The sequence below is a fragment of the Heloderma suspectum genome, chromosome 5 (genome assembly GCF_057233095.1).
Source record: "Heloderma suspectum isolate Gila_16-S chromosome 5, 16-S_ref, whole genome shotgun sequence".
Taxonomy (NCBI): domain Eukaryota; kingdom Metazoa; phylum Chordata; class Lepidosauria; order Squamata; family Helodermatidae; genus Heloderma; species Heloderma suspectum.
Genome location: NC_139462.1, coordinates 116,403,110 through 116,420,996, shown reverse-complemented (window position 1 = coordinate 116,420,996; position 17,887 = coordinate 116,403,110). Strand labels below are relative to the sequence as shown.

Genomic DNA, 17,887 nt, shown 5'->3' with positions numbered 1-17,887 from the left:
TACAACTGTATAAAAGTTAAAAATATAATTAAATCATCAATATTAAAATTGTAAAGATATTAAAACATTAAAAGACAACCAGAACAACAAAAATGGTATCCATACGTCGCATTTTCCCAGGTCCAGACTAGTTATCCCCAAAGGCCTGCTGGAACAAAAAAGTTTTTGCATGTCTGCGAAAACATATCAAGGAGGGTGCCACTCTCGCTTCCCTGGGAAGGGAGTTCCAGAGCCTTGGGGCAGCCACCGAGAAGGCCCTCTCCCACGTTCCCACCAGGCATGCCTGTGATGATGGCGGGATGGTGAGAAGGGCTTCCCCTGAAGATCTCAGGGCACAAGTAGGTTCATAGGGGAGAATACGGTCTTTCAGATAACCTGGACCCGAGCTGTATAGGGCTTTATAGGACATAACCAGCACTTTGAATTGTGCCCGGAAACAGACTGGGAGCTAGTGAAGCTGTTTTAACAGGGGAGTTGTATGCTCCCTGTAACCAGCTCCAGTCAGCAGTCTGGCCGCAGTTCTTTGAACCGGCTGAAGTTTCCGAACACTCTTCTGAGGCAGCCCCACGTAGAGCGTGTTACAGTAATCCAAACAGGATGTAACTAAGGCATGTGTCACTGTGGCCAAGTCAGACATCTCAAGGAACGGCCACAGCTGGCGCACTAGCTTTAACTGTGCAAATGCCCTCCTGGCCACCGCTGAGACCTGAGCATCCAGGCTCAGGACTGAATCCAGAAGCACACCCAAGCTGCGAACCTGTGTCTTCAGGGGGAGTGTAACCCCATCCAGCACAAGCTGTATCCCTATTCCCTGATCTACCTTTCGACTGACCAGGAGCACCTCTGTCTTGTCTGGATTAAGCTTAAATTTGTTTGCCCTCATCCAGTCCATTACTGCCGACAGACACCGGTTCAGCACCCCAACAGCTTCCTTGGAATTAGATGGAAAGGAAAAGTAGAGTTGGGTGTCATCAGCGTACTGGTGACACCGAACCCCAAAACTCTGGACAACCTCCCCCAGTGGTTTCATGTATATGTTAAATAGCATGGGGGACAAAACAGAACCCTGAGGGACCCCACAAGCCAATGGCCAGGGAGTCGAACAGGAGTCCCCCAGCACCACCTTCTGGGTCCGCCCCTCCAAGAAGGAATGGAGCCACTGTAAAACAGTGCCTCCAAGTCCCATCCCAGCGAGGCCGCCCAGAAGGATACCATGGTCGATGGTATCGAAAGCCGCTGAGAGGTCCAGCAGAACCAACAGGGACACACTCCCCCTGTCTAGTTCCCGGCGTAGGTCATCCACCAAGGCGACCAAAGCTGTTTCTGTCCCATAACCGGGTCTGAAGCCAGATTGAAATGGATCTAGATAATCTGTCTCATTCAGGAATCTCCGGAGTTGGGAGGCCACCACGCGCTCCAATATCTTGCCCAGAAATGGAATATTAGAGACTGGCTGATAATTATCCAATATAGTGGGGTTCAGGGAGGGCTTTTTTAACAAAGGTCTCATCACCGCCTCCTTAGGCTGGAATTCTGCCTTGCCTAAGGGAGGCATTAACCACTCCCCTTACCCACTCAGCCAGTCCACCTCTGGCTGCTTTTATGAGCCAGGAAGGGCAAGGATCTAGAACACACGTGGTGGCTCTCACCTCTCCAAGGATCTTGTCCACATCCTCAGGCTGTACAAATTGAAAAGTATCCAACAACACTGGACAAGCAGGGGCCAAAGTTACATCCTCTGGGTCTGTAGCAACTATAGCGTCCAAGTCAGAGCGGATCCGAGCGATTTTGTCTGCAAAGTGCTGAGCAAATTGTTCACAGTGGGCTGTCGAGGGGTTTAAATTATCCTCTTACGGGCTAGCGTATAAAAGACCCCTAACCACTCGAAACAGCTCCACTGGATGGCTCTTTGCAGACACAATAGTGGCAGAAAAAAATATTTTCTTTGCTGCCCGTATTGCCACAGAGTAGGCCTTCAAATAGGCTCTAGCCTGTGTTCGATCGGATTCACTCCGAGTTTTCTGCCAATGTCACTCCAGTCGTCTTCTCACTCGTTTCATCACTGCCAGCTCCCTAGAAAACCCGGGTGCTGGTGCAGCTCCACTTCGTGAGAGAGGACGCTCAGGAGCGATTGTGTCCACGGCCCTGGTCATTTCTCCATTCCAGAGATCGGCCAGGGCTTCGACAGAATCACCTGCCGAAGCAACAGGAAAATCCCCAAGAGCTGTCAGGAAACCATTCGGATCCATCAGCCTCCTGGAGCGGACCATCTTAATCGGCCCTCCAGCCCTGCAGAGGTTCCGCGTGCCAGCAAGTCTAAACCCCACCAGGTAGTGATCTGTCCATGACAACGGAACTATAGAGAGTTCCTCCACTCTCAGATCTAGTTAGGGACACATATCCCTATCATAGACCCTAACAGGATCAAAATTACACTCTGAGCTTTACTAAATACTACAAATGGGGAGGGAAACTCACCACAACAGTACTGATTTCCATGGCAACTTATAGGCCAGCTGTTAGGCTTCCTTCTGTATCCTCCTTCTGTTTAGGCTTGATGGCTGCTAACCCTCAGCCCCGGCAGTGATCACTTTACCTATGTGCTTCCATGTTTAAAATTTGCTAATCACATCACATCCAGAGGGGTGGTGTCTCCACGAGTGATTTACTGCGCGTTTGCTGCGTTTGGAGGTCGTTCGGGGCACATGACATCATGGTTTTGTGCTGAAAAACCAGTTTTTCTGAAACTACTTTTAGTCTGATTGTTTACCTTAATTCATAGTGCCTCGTGTGGCACAGAGTGGTAAGCGGCAGTATTGCAACCAAAACTCTCCCCACGACCTGAGTTCGATCCCAGCGGAAGCTGGGTCTCGGGTAGCCGGCTCAGGTCGACTCAGCCCTCCATCCTTCCGAGGTCGGTAAAATGAGTACCCAGCTTGCTGGGGGAAAGGTAGTCACGACTGGGGAAGGCAATGGCAAACCACCCCGCTATAGTCTGCCATGAAAATGCCAGCAAAAGCGGCGTCCCTCCAGGGGTCAGTAATGACCTGGTGCTTGCACAGGAGGAACCTTTCCTTCCTTTCCTTACCTTAATTCAGTTTGTCTGTGCTTCTGTTGTGGTGTGCACCAACCCTCTGCATTTACTCCGACATGATAGCCCTGTCCAGGGGTATGTCTTTCACCTAGCCATGACCTCACTGACCCCAGTCAAGGGATGTTTCCTCAATGTTTTCTCCACCTGTGTTTCTGTGATGTTTCTGCCATTTTGTGCATTGAATGGAAGTAGCTATACCTCTATAGCACTACAGCACTATTGCAAAATAGTGCATTTGAACGGGAAGTGCTATACCCCCTATAGCACTATCGCAGAATACCACATTTGAATGGGAGTAGCTATTCCTCCTATAGCATTACAGCACTATCGCGAAATAGCACATTTTAACAGGCGTAGCTATACCCCCATAGCACTATCACGAAATAGCGCATTTGAGTAGGAGTAGCTATACCTGCTATTGCACTACTGTGGTTTTAGAGGGGAAGTAATAAAAAAATGGGGGGGGAATCAGGCATAGGTTGTGGAGGCAGGCACTAACACACACTGGCCTGAGAAAGCATAACAGGCAGAACGAGGCGAGAGTGAGAGGGAGGGAAGGAACAGGCTCTCTAGGTGATGACATGGATGAGACTCTACCCAGTAGCCACCCAAATAATTTGCGGTAAACTGCCATGTGACCTGTCAATAGCCCCAGGCTAGCTTTGGGATAATCTAGGCTTTCAAGCCCCATGTGTCCCCAGACAGAGCAGATTCGACACCAGTAAAAACCACAGCAAAGTGGAGAGTGAATTAAACCTGTCACCGTGGAGATCCCCTTCAGGTAAGCACTTTCATCGATTTCTGCTTTTGTGCAAACGTCTAAGCTTATTAACGTTTTCTGCTAAGACTAAAAAATAAAACCTTGATAAACCTTGAACAATATTTTGTGTATTTGAGATTGCTTATCCTGTTCTGGATTTACTGAGCTATTTTAAAATTGGAGAAGTGACTGGATTGAATCCCTACCAAAACAAAATTGAAGAAATATTTCGAAGTTATTGTCTGATCAAGTTATCAAAAACTGTATTGCCAAATTTTACTGATCATAGCCAAAACAAAATATTTAGATCTATAAAGCCCCTACATTTTTGCATTATTTAAATTTAAATGTATATAAGATTTTGACAATTTAAACATTAACAGCAATATTTGTAAACCACGGTGTAGGTTTTTGATGGCTTCAACTTTATAGAAATACGTTACGTATTCTTATTGTCTTATGAGTTCCGTGAAGAATCATCTTCATAAATTATTTGGTGAAATATTTTAAGGATTTGGAAGAGAATCTCCATAGAACATCTAGAAGCAGTATGGTGGGATGTGAAAGGCAACAGTCCTGGAAACAGTCTGCACAGGGGAGAAAAAACAGGTCTCAATAGGTCAGCAGTACATTCACAGTTACTTCAGGCACATTAAAAAATGTAATATTTAAGTACAGAATAATTAGGCATGTCTCAAAGTGGCAATGAAAAGCCAAATATCAGCTTGCTATAGAATGAATGTTTGCTGGAAGGCAATGAGGCTGCTTTATCCCAGGTTGGACTGCTTGTCCATCTAGCTGAGTATTGCCCACTCTTAATTACCGGCAGCTCTCCAGAATCTCGGGCAGAGGATCTTCCATCGAGTGCTACCTGATCCTTCTAACTGGAAATGCCAGGGATTGAACCTGGGACATTCTGTATGCAGAGTAGGTGCTCTACCACTGAGCAGTAGCCCCTGAGTTCTCACTCAGTTCAAGAGCGCCCACACCAGAGTCAGCACACATAGGACTGCTGCCTAAATGAGTAGTACAGTTGCAGCTTCTCATTGGCCCTTTGCCTGCAGCCGAACACAGTCAGGCATGTTCCATCGCTGAATACTGATAGAGGAGGAGGAGAGTAGCCTGGTGACTAAGTGGACAGCAGTAACTAGCTAGCTAGTATAGCACCTTTAGATCAGGAGGAGTCCGTTTATTTGGATTTCTTTTATTTCAGCAATGTCACATTGGGATTTCAGTAGCAATATCTATCCCAGACATGATGCCAGCTGATCAGTTTCCCCTGAAATTAGTCTCAAGCCCTCGCCAGATGTGTTAGTGAAACAAAGAGTCAATGGGATTCCACCTCTGACTCTGCTGGCTCTGAACTCTGAATAACCTATTTGCTTGGTAAAGACTGACCTCATTGGGAGCATGAAAGAGCAAAACCAAAGGAGACAGCTGCTCAGACATCTTTACATATTTTGAGGAGAACAAATGAATCATGTACTACTGAACTTGGAGTAAGTTACTCAGTACACTTTCTACTTTCTGTGCTAAGAATTCTGCCTTTACTGCTACCTGCAAATCTCTCATTTCCTCTGGAGAATGTAACTGCCAACCTTAACCCTTTTTCCCTTGCTGAATTATCTCACTTTTTCAGGTTCAAGGGCTCTTTGTTTACAATTGTTGTCACACCATAGATTTCCATTCCAAAGGGATTTTTTTCTCCATAGAAAATCATAAAAAGAGGGTCCTTCACATTCAACTAACAAACAAGTGATTCAACAAACAAGCAGAACAATACAGATAACATTCAAAGTCAGAAGGTGCAAGTAAAAACAAAAGCTCAACCATGAAAGCAAGAAGGGAAAAAAAATCAACATTATATGTAGTCATGACATACAGCCCTGATCCAATGAACAGTAACTCAGAAGTAAGGGCTTTAGAATAAAAGTAGAATAAAAAGTATTAGAAAAGAAGAAGTAAGGGCTTTTCTACATGAAGCTTTGAACCCGCATCTTTACCACAGTTGCTTCCAGATTCTTTACAGGATTAAGATCGGCTCCTTTACGTGTTTTTTCCCCAGGGGCAGGGTGTCTTTCTCTGCCTTTCTGTATCCATTATACAACCACCAGGTGGTGCTGTGATATAGTGGAATTGCACAATTACATGACATTTCTATGACATTATAGAGGCCATTCAAGAAAAAATATCACACTCTCCTCTTTAGGAAAAAACCCGCCATAATGGTCACCAAGCATGGGAGAGGCCCTGGAGGATGACAATGTCTTGTAAAGGACCCACAAACTGCTGTGAGTGAGCATCACAAGCACACAATAAAAGCCTCACGTATGTCCCAATGAGTTCAGTAAGACTTACTCCCAGGTAAGTATACAGAGGATTGCAGCCTTCGTGGTTAGGCCTCCTGGGTTTTACTCACTCGTTTCAGGGGGGGGAAAGGGAAGACACCAAATTTTTAAATTATGCCTCCATAGTTGTACAACAACAATGTCCCCATAAATCAGAGTATGGCCAGAACCCATTTGACCAGCAAATTGGCTCAAATACTCCTTTTCAGCCAACACAGCATTTTTCACCATCTGCTTTTGGAAAAACATTTCCTCCTATCCTAGTTCACACACCTTTTCTGCTCTAAAAGTTTGGCTTCTGATGCAGATTTCTGTTCCAGTTTCTGTCACAAAATGTTCAATGTTCATTTGCGTCTAAACTTCACCATGTGGTTTGTGTTAGTGAAAATGGGATTTCCACGTTTTTACCTAGCCAACAGAACAGCCCACATTCTTGGTAGGGTTGGAGCCATCGAGTCTACAGTAATTTCAGACACATAAGGGGGATGCCTTTCACTGATATACACCACACCAGTTATTTACTCATTGTATTGCTCAACAGTCTTCTGAGTGTTATTTTTAAAAGTTACCTTTTTCTCGAAAATATATTGGGCACAATCTAGATTAATCTTAATTCTGATATATAGACAATTATTGGGAATGGTCTATAAAAATGGAAAATGGTGACATTGCCAAGGAATAACTTGCAGGCATCTCTAAGTATGTGTCTGTGACCTGGTTTGCATGATCAAACAACCCATATTTAACAAACCATAGTTTGTTTGTGAGTGTGTGGGAAGGAGTGAGCATCTTGCCAGCTCTCCGACTTCTGGAGGCCCGTTCCTGGGTTGTTGTCGTGATGTGTGAACCTGGCACTCTGGATTGCTTAGAGTTTAAAAAAGCAGAGTCTTAACTCAAGTCTTGTTGTTGGGTTATAAATCTATGTTATAAAACCACATAGGGTACCATGTTTGCACGTCATGAGAACAACCCAGGAACAGAAGCAACGAGTGTGCAGGAGGCAATGTGCTTACTTGCTCCAGTGTGGCTACGACTAACTATGAGTTATTTAACTCATAGTTAGCCATTATGTATGTTAAGGAAATATCCAAGGCAGGTTAGGTTGAACAATCAGAAATTTATTAAAGCACATCACAGCCATGGGAGAGACAGACAAAATTGTGTCTCTCCAAAAAAAAGAAAGAAAACAGGATGCATTTATACAGACTGAAAGTTGGAGAAGAAAATAAACTACGCATGCTCAGAAACCAAATAGTACTCAGTAACAGTCTTATTGGCACAGCGGCCTTTGTATCTTTGTTGTTGTTGTTCAGTCGTTCAGTCGTGTCCGACTCTTCGTGACCCCATGGACCATAGCACGCCAGGCCTTCCTGTCCTGCGCTCTCTCCCGGAGCGTGCTCAAGTTCATATTCATTGCATCCGTGATGCTATCTAGCCATCTCATCCTCTGCCATCCCCTTCTCCTTTTGCCTTCAGTCTTTCCCAGCATCAGGGTCTTTTCCAGGGAGTTTTCTCTTCGCATTAGGTGGCCAAAATATTGGAGCTTCACCTTCATTATCTGTCCTTCCAATGAGCACTCAGGGTTGATTTCCTTTAGGATGGACTGATTTGACCTCCTTGCAGTCCAGGGGACTCGTAGGAGTCTTCTCCAGCACCACAGTTCGAAAGCATCAATTCTTCGGCGCTCAGCCTTCCTTATAGTCCAGCTCTCACATCCATACATTACTACTGGGAAAACCATCTTTAGGGATGAGTTACTTTGGTGGATAGGAATTTCCTGCTTATGAGCAACTTACAATTACCTTCAACCTCCAGTGAATAGAGGACAAAGCACAGGCTATTCCAGTACAATCAGAAAGCTAGAAACATAAATGGAATAGAGATTATGGAAGCCAAAGACTCTCCAGTGGTGGTGACCTGCAAGGTGTGTGCAATGTTTGTTTTCTTGCCTGAGAACAACATGGCCTACACCTGCAACAAGTGCAAGTTGATTATGCTGCTGGAAGAGAAAGTAAGAGGAGTGGAGCAGCGAGTGTCCACCCTCCAGGGAATACAACACGAAGAGTTCTTGGACAGAATGGTGGAACTACAGTGGCAAAGTAAAGATCAGAAGCTAGAAGAGCAACAGCAAGCTGAGCCAGAAGAGGAAAATGCTGAGGTGAGGAAAAATGCAGTAGAGGATACTCCTTGGAAAAGGGTGACAGGAGCAGAAGAACTAGAAGCCACTCTGCACCAGTGGAAGCAGTGGAGCTATGGAACCATTTCCAGGTACTTGAGGATGAGACTGGAGGACAGCCTGCAGAGGAAGAATTACAGGGGAACCTGCATGAGAGCGAGCAAGAGGGTTAAGGTCAGTCAAGCAGAGGCGATGAAACCAAGGCCTACAAGAAGAGTAGTAGTAGTGGGAGACTCCTTGCTGCATGGGATCGAAACCCAAGTATGTTGAAGACCCGTGGACTCGCCAGGTATGTGGCTCCCGAGAGGATGGATTAGAGATGTGACAGAAGGGTTGCCTACACTCCTAAAGCCCACTGATTAGGGATGTCAGAGAATTCTGCCACGGACTCCAGTGAGACCGGATGCTTTAGAATCCAGCTCCCCGGAATCCGTGGCGGAACAGCCTCCCCCCTCGCCACCCCACGGAATCCCCCTGGGACGGAGCGTACCTGGCGGCGGATGCGGTGGCTACAGCAGCTCTGGCAGCAGATATGGCGGTGGCAGCTCCTCCGGCTGGTCTCCCGGCCACTGCCGGGCTGCTGCGGCCACAGATGGCAGCTGTCATAGCAGGCGCCATTTGCGTGGCTGCCTTAGTGTGATAGGCTACGTAAATACTTACGTAGCCTATCACGGCAAAGAGCAGGGGTGCAAATGGCGGTCACTATGCCATTGGCGCCCCTGCTGTTCGCCGTGATAGGCTACGTAAATACTTACGTAGCCTATCATGAAAAAGGCAGCCACGCAAATGGCGTAGCAGCCGCCATTTGCGTGGCTGCCTTTTTCATGATAGGCCACGTAATTACTTACGTAGCCTATCACGGCTGGCAGCCACGCAAATGGCAGCCGACGTAGCGGCTGCCATTTGCAGCCGCAGCAGCCCGGCAGCAGCTGGAAGTCCGGCTGCGGCCGGCAGCTCTGTGGAGTCACTGTGGAGTAGAGCCAGCCGGGGAGGATTCCGGGGGGGGGAGCGCCTCCCCCCCCCACCGCAGATGTCCCCAGCGGAACCAGGTAAGTGTTTCGTACACCCCTACCACTGATAGGTATCCCTTTCTTCTCATCCATGTGGGAACAAATGATACCGCCAAGCGGAGCTAAGAAGAAAGACTTTGAAGCTTTGGGAAGGAAGCTCAAGAACTTTGGGGCCCAGATAGTTTTCTCATCCATTCTTCCAGTAGTTAGAAGAGGGATAGAAAGGGAAAGAAAAATACTACAGGTGGATGACTGGCTACAAAGGTGGTGCCAAGACGAGAGATTTGGATTCTGGGACTAAGGGCTAGACTTCCTGGAAGATGGACTGTTGGCAAGGGACAGGTTGCACCTTACAAAGGCTGGGAAGAATGTGTTTGTCCACAGCCTAAAGTACTTCATCAGGAAGGCTTTAAACTGAATCTTACAGGAGAGGGGGACGTAAAGTTGGGGATAAGAATGGACGAAGGCTCATGCACCACAATGGAGAGAACAGTTCTAATAGTGCCCAATAATAGTCTTTGGAAACATGTAGGAAGAAAGCCAGACTATAAAGCACATGGTCTTTGATGTCTATATACTAATGCCCAGAGTATGGGAAACAAATGGAATGAACTTGAACTCTTAATACAGGAGGGAAATTATGACTTGATAGGTGAAACTGATCCCATGACTGGAATACAGCAATTGAAGGCTATACTTGTTCAAATAGAATAGGAGGAACAGAAAGGGAGCTGGGGTTGCACTATATGTTAAAAATACGTATCTCTGCACAGAAATACAGGAGGATGAGCTTGGTAGCCCCATTGAGAGCATCTGGGTTAAAATAAATGTAGCAAAGAATAAAAGGAACCTGGTGGTCAGAGTCTACTACCAGCCACCCAATCAAGGAGAAGACGAGGAAGAAACTTTTGAAAAGCAAATTGCCGATGTTTCAAGGAAGCATGATGTAGTAGTAATGGGGGACTTCAATTTCCCCGATATTTGTTGGGAGACAAATTCTGCAAAACATGGCCCCTCCAAGAAATTCCTGACATGTTGCTGATCACTTCCTCCTACAGAAAGTAGAGGAAGAAATTAGAGGATCGGGTATCCTTGACTTGATCCTAACCAACAGAGATGACTTAGTGGGTAAAATAGTAGTTACAGGAACTCTGGGGTAAAGTGACCAAGTTATACTTGAGTTCTTGGTTCTAAAGGAAGCAAAAGCCAAGTGTAGCCAAACGCACACCCTAGATTTTAGGAAAGCCAATTTTAATAAACTCATAACAATGATAAGTAAGGTCCCATGGCAAGTGACTCTAATGAGAAAAGGAGTCCAAGATGGATGGCAGTTTTTAAAAAAGGAAATTCTAAAGGCACAATTACAAACAATTCCAACAAGAAAAAAATGTTGAAGACAACGGAAGAAGCCAATGTGGCTTCACAAAAAACTTAGAGATTATCTGAAAACAAAAAAGGACACATATAGGAAGTGGAACGAAAGCCAAGCTACAAAGGAAGAGTACAGGCAGGTAGCACAGAATTGCAGAGATGGCGTCAGGAAGGCTAAAGCTGAGAACAACCTGAAATTAGCAAGGGATGCTAAAAACAACAAAAAGGCTTTCTTCAGACACATGCATAGTAAAAGACAGAGGAAAGAAAAGGTGGTTCAACTATTAAACAAGGATGGCAAAATGATAACAGAGGACAAAGAAAAGGCAGAAGTGCTCAATTCCTACTTTGGCTCAGTCTTCTCTCAAAAGAGGGTCTATGACCACCCTGGCAAAGGCAAAGTACAGGCTGAAGGGGCAGGATGGCAGCTTGAGATCGATAGGCATATGGTCAAGGAACACCTAATTACTTGGAATGAGTTCAAATCTCCAGGGCCAGATGAACTGCATCCTAGAGTCATAAAGGAACTGGCAGAAGAACTCTCAGAACCACTGTCTATTCTCTTTGAGCAATCATGGAGGACGGGTGAAATGCCAGATGACTGGAGAAGGGCTAAGGTTGTCCCTATCTTCAAAAAGGGCAAAACAGAGGAACCTGGGAACTACAGACCAGTCAGTCTGACATCAATCCCTGGGAAAATTCTGGAGGAGATGATAAAGCAATCCATCTGGAAGCACCTTGAAAACAATGCAGTGATTACTCAAAGCCAACATGGATTTGTCAAGAACAAATCCTGCCAGACTAATCTGATTTCATTTCTGGATCAGGTAACCTCCCTTGTGGACTGTGGGAATGCTGTGGACATAATATACCTTGACTTCAGCAAAGCTTTCGACAAAGTGCCCCATGATATCCTGATGAGCAAACTAGCTCAAAGTGGGCTAGATGAAACAACCATCCAGTGGATCCACAGTTTGCTACAGAATCGGTGCTTACAAAGAGTGCTTATCAATGCGATCTACTCCAACTGGAGAGAGGTAACGTGCGGGGTACCACAGGGCTCAATCCTGGGCCCAGTGCTCTTCAACATTTGTATTAATGACTTGGAGGAGGAGGTGCAGGGAATGCTGATCAAATTTGCAGATGACACAAAATTGGACAGGAAAGCTAATACCCTGGAAGACAGAAACAAAATTCAAAGTGATTGTGATAGGCTGTGGCCCTGTTCAGAAAACAACAGAATGACATTTAATAGCGATAAATGCCAAGTTCTGCACCTAAGAAAAAGAAACCAAATGCACCATTACAAGAGGGGGGATACTTGGCTCAACAATACTACAAGTGAGGAAGATCTTGGAATTGTTGTTGATCACAAGCTGAATATGAGCCAACAATGTGATTAGGCTGCAAAAAAGGCAGATGCTATTTTGGGCTGCATTAATAGAAGCATAGCTTCCAAATCCCGGGAAGTACTAGTTCCCCTCTACTCAGCATTGGTTAGGTCACATCTGGAGTACTGTGTCCAGTTCTGGGCACCACACTTTAAGAAGGATGCAGACAAACGAGAGGATTCAGAGGGCAACAAAGATGATCAGGGGACTGGAAACAAAGCCCTATGAAGAGAGACTGAAAGAACTGGGCATGTTTAGCTTTGAGAAGAGAAGACTGAAGGGAAATATGATAGTGCTCTTCAAGTACTTGAAAGGTTGTCACAGAGAGGAAGGCCAGGATCTCTTCTCGATCATCCCAGATTGCAGGACACGGAATAACGGGCTCAAGTTACAGGAAGTCAGATTCCGGCTGAACATCAGGGAAAGCTTCCTGACTGTTAGAGCAATACGACAATGGAACCAATTCCCTAGGGAGGTGGTGGCTCTCCCACACTGGAGGCCTTCAAGATGAGGCTGGACAGCCATCTGTCAGGGATGCTCTGACTTGGATTCCTGCATTGAGCAGGGGGTTGGACTTAGTGGTCTTGTAGGCCCCTTCCAACCCTACTATTCTATGATTCTATGACCTTCTCATGGTTAGACACATACACACTCTCTCTCAATCGCATCAGGCATCTCTCCTGAACCAAACTACTTACAGGGCCTAGTCAGGCCTACCTTCACAATCCCCCCTTTGAGCCTATCAGGCTCACTATCTATACTTGTATTTTTATCAGTTGTTCAATCTCTTTATTTCTCTCTTTCTGTTTTTTTTTTACATTTCCTTTTGCATTCTCTTGACCATCTGGTACAGTTCAGCTTCATGTATATTTTTTAGTAAGGAATTTGATATAACATTTAATCAAAGCAATGATCACATGGAACAAAACAATACAAACAACCATTACGCTTATTACATTGCATATCTTGCTAGGTGGTTGTTTCTGGTGGATCTAAGTAATAGGGTTTAATCATTTTAGTCTGATTTAGTGGGATTTGGATCACTGGTGTGCCTCTATGGGCATGGACTGGCATATGGCTGCAGATCTAGCAGTTCGATATATTCAAGTCTACGTTCACTACTTTCAGGAAAGTGTTCTTTGCTTTCATGCAACTGAAGATGTCAAGCAGCAGCAGGATGTAGGTGGACCACATCATGAGAATGTGCCTTTGGTGGAGGCCAAGACAATTCTTTCTTCACTAACAGGAGCTAGGCTCACTACTAGGCTTATGTCACCTCACCAGCAAGTGCTTGGCTCTCTACTGGTCCTTTAGAGGGGGCTATTTTGTCATCCAGAGGAGGCCAAAGTGCCAAAAGTCTAAGAAGATCTCACATGATAGCAGGAAAAGGGGCAACAAGCCAGTAAGTACCGTGATGGCAACCAGAGATGTTCTTCTCTTTCTGGGTCCAAAATGACTCAAAGGGCTGATGAACTCTGTGTTAGGCACATCCAGCGTTGTCTGGTTCTGGGGTACATTGTCTCCAGAGGGCAACACTTTCTTGCAGTGGGATGCAGGGATCCAGGTAGGCTGTCTTTGCAGCTTCATGAAGGTGTGGGTGGTCTACAGCACTTGATGGGGTCTTTTCCAGTGAGGCTCATGGGAAGGTTTCTTCTAATGGACTTCGATGTAGACTCAGTCTAAAGGCTACAGGTTGTGACACTGTATCGTGGGAACGTCTAGAAGCACTTTTTAACCTGTGGATGGAAAGCCTTCACATGCTTAATTAATGCTTGGCAATAGTTCAACACAGTCTCATCACTTAAATGCAAGTTAGTAAGATGTTGTTTAATAGGTGCTGAAGATGGGAGTCTCATGGGTCTTCTTATAAGGATCTCACGGGGACTGAGTCCAGTCTGTCAGTGCAAAGTGACACACGTGCTCAGCAGGGCCAAAGTTAGAGCATCATGCCATTTAAGTCCAGTTTCAGCACAAATTTTGTTTTTCTAAGACACTCTTCTTTTTTTCTCTCATTCTTTTTCTCTACCAGCCCTGCTGGCTGGGGATGGTAGGGGCACTGAAAGTGCTGTTGAATTTGCAGAGCTTTGTACACACAACTACTAATACAAATTTAAAAGAACAACATGTCTTCATTTGAATGAAATCCATTTGTATGCTAAAAGAAAGCTTATGTATCCCTTAACTCTCCGTTCAGTCACTCTGGTCTCCAGGGAAGTGACGGGGCGCTGCATGTCGGGGCTGGTTATCGGAGCAGGTGGCACACCTTTTCCCTCTCTCAGATGAGAACAGGTAGTAGGCCAGTTCACTCAGGATTTTATAGGGCAAGTCTCTCTCACTACATTAGAAAACCGTCAGAAAGTACACACACTGCTGGTCCCCCTTCCTCTTTTGGCAGCAAAATAAGTTTTCTCACAGTCCAGAAAGAAACATTCCTCATCAATTAAAAGGTATACAGTGTGAAAAGCGATTATGGTGCATTGTTTTAGCTTTTGTTAGTAGCAAAAAGCATGGCTTTCACTGTATGTGAATACAACTATGAGAACGAACTCTAACATCATGAAAATTGCCAACTTTTTAGCAAATCAGCGTATTTGTGCTATTGATTACTGCATTATTACAGCATATGATTCTGGGCAAATTTACACCTGATTGCTTGCCAGTCTTCTGAAACCAAATCTGATACACTTCTCCCTTGAATTCTCAGAGTCTATATGCAGTTTTTTTTAATTAAACAATTAAAACAAATCATATATCATTAAGCTTGCTAGGCTATTACAAAGCAAAAAGACAAAGCAAGAAAATAACAGTAACTAACACAACAATGGGACAATGTACAACACATGGGATTTCAAATCCACTGTTACTTCAGTGTACAAATATATCTCACCAGTGACTTTCAATAAAAGTCTGTACTTGCTTAGACCACTTTAAAATTTCATTCTCATCTCAATAGCATCGTTCTAGCACATGCAGCATCCCTCAACAAACATTCAGTTTAGCTTGCATTTTCTTCTTTGTGAAGTAACACACACAAGGTTGAGCTTGAGCTACAATACATGTTCAGACATATTGGTTAATACATGACCATAAAGGCAGTCCTCAGCCAACACTCACTCTCTATTGCCAATCACACACAGTCATTGCATCTTGATTTTTACACAGCAGAAGCTGCTGTTGTAGCTTTCTGGTGGCATTTAGGACAATCTGTCCAGCAGACCCAAACAACAGGCATATGATGACTAAGAGGAGTAACAAGCTCACACTCCCGCATGGCAGGAACAACAGGCACAAATACAGATAAAAAGACATTTTCTCTAAAAGCAAAAATGAAGTTACTGAGAGTACATTAAACACATTATTCTCATTTATGCAACTTGTTTGATCTAAATCATTGTGGCACCTCCACCTACCTCTTAGGGGAATAACTCAATCAGTTCTACCCTTCTTATCTGCTACTACAAGGTGGGAAAGAAGGATCATGGGCGCTACCAGGTGGCCATCCAGGGAGCGCCACAAATGGTCAGTGTACTGAGAACAACCAGTCAGTCTCCACCTCCCCCCCCCCCAACATTTGGGCCTGATTTTGGAGTTTATTTATTTATTATTATTTATTTATTGCATTTATATCCCACCTTTTTTCCTCTTGCAAGGAACCCAAGGCGGCTTACATTCTCCTCCTCCTCTCCATTTTATCCTCACAACAACAACCCTGTAAGGTAGGTTGGGCTGACAGTGTGTGACTGGCCCAAAGTCACCCAGTGAGCTTCCATGGCCAAGTGGGGAGTGGAATCTGGATCTCCCAGCTCCCAGTCCAACATTCTTGCCACTACACCACACTGGCTCTCCACACTTTGAAGAGTTGTGCAACATCTTCAAAAGTTACCATGGGAAACTGGTTTATGGCTGAAAGGAATAAGGCAGTAGCCTTAATGAGGGCAAAAAGTTCTGCTACTTGAGCTGAAGACTCATCTATAAAACATACACAATCTATATTAGTCATTTGACAAGTCTGGACGTGGCTTTGCTAGGAGCTCAGCCACTTCTAAACGATCATAAGGGATACTTTTAGAAGGATCAGGCAGCAAAGAAGCAGGATTTAGAGTGGAACAATGTTGCACTGTAATATGACTGCTAGAGAGAAGCACAATTTCATACGTGAAGAGGCATGATTTAGATGCTGAGTCTTTGCTCTAAATAGAAAAGCTGCTACTGAGTGAGGTACACAAAGAGTTAAAGGAGAACATAATATTTTCAGAGGCTTGAACAAGGAGGGCAGTGGCTGCAGAATCAAGGAAAGTACTGTAATATGTTACTAGTCAGTTCTTATTTCTATGCTTTTCGGTAAACACACTAAGAGCACAACAATTTTTTAATAACAAAGAGAGTGAACTGAATAATTAGGAAGCCCAAGTTGTTTTAGAACAGTGCTTGTTTTGGAACAGTGGAAGCAGGTTCAGAAGACCAGTGAAGTGGCTTAGGAATATCTAAATATACTCTGTCAGGGAACAAAGATAGTGCAACCAAGTGTACACAAAAGGTCTCTGGTCAATAGAAAGAAAAGTTACAAACCTCTCAGCTGTCTTAGAAATTTTGAGAAGGAGGGGGAGGAGGGGGATGTGTGAAGTGTTTCCATCGGCAGGGCGGGCCAGTGGGGACACTTATTTTTCTTATGCTCAACTTTGGCTACAAAGCAATGCTAAAATGTTTTTTTCAAAAACGTCTTTAGACAGTCCATGTAGTCTGCTGTAGTGTTGTTTTGCTTACAGTTGATGATTTTTAGCCTAATCAGTTTTTTGCAGACAAATTTCAGGGATTATTCCTAGGTGTCTGGTGCATGCTTGGTCTAAAGTATTAAGATCAGCTGGTTCTTGATTTGGCCAATTTGTTTGTTCTTTTAATCTAGTGCGCACTTCTTGGGGCAAAATAACTTGCATGAGTTGGTTCATGCTAGCCCAATTAGGATTTTAACAAGTGATCACTGTTTGCATTTCTTCTCTAAATTTCTATGGCTTTTCTCCGATGTTTCAAAATTTGACCTGGTCTTTCATTTTTTCTTGGGAGTCCTTATGACTCCACTCCCCAGGACTTAGGTGGCCTTTCTGATGTCTCAACATACCAATGAAAGAATGCATTCCCATTGGCCCTGTGCCACCCTGGAGCCCCTAGACTCCAAGGCTCCCTTTAAATGCACAATTCTGTTCAAATCAAAGGTCCCAACCAAGGGAAATTGTTTGGATGGGTCAAGTTCTATTTGTCCCAAACTTGCAAGTCTAAGGAATTACTCCGTAATTCCTCTACATGTACATGGAAGGCGTCCCTTTTGGGGCTGTGGCATTTCTTTGGAAGAATCTGACCCCTTCCTCAATTCACACAGGAGCACACAGGAAAACAATTAGGAGGTCTCCACAGGTTGTGAGAAACAAAGGGCGCTGCCAAATTCCGAGGTACAGTCAGAGACTGACTCTCACTGAACTGGAGGCACGATCAGTAACTCGCGGTCTAGGGAGCTCATACCATGGCATGGAGTGAAGGAAAGGTCAGGTTACTTGCTGCCATCTTCATTCATTCAGGAATGATTTATTCAGGAGGTCCATGCCTTGCTGGCCGGCTCATACCATGGAGGGAAGGAGGAAAACTCAATCACACAAGGTTCCAGCGACTATAATTTGCCCTGGTCCTTTTTACCTCAATTCATACTAGGCAACTCTCGTTCAGTTATTTTCCCCAATTCACACAA

At 44.7% G+C, this 17,887-nt stretch overlaps 1 long non-coding RNA gene across 1 annotated transcript in view; it reads right to left on the bottom strand.

Moving 5' to 3' along the window:
* Positions 1 to 3,962: 3,962 nt before the first annotated feature.
* The window catches only part of LOC146344295 (uncharacterized), a 53,929-nt gene continuing 40,004 nt past the window's right edge, over positions 3,963 to 17,887 (bottom strand). The window contains exon 3 of the long non-coding RNA XR_014792605.1: positions 3,963 to 4,441. This is a non-coding gene — a long non-coding RNA (uncharacterized LOC146344295). The remainder of the gene's footprint in view (positions 4,442 to 17,887) is intronic.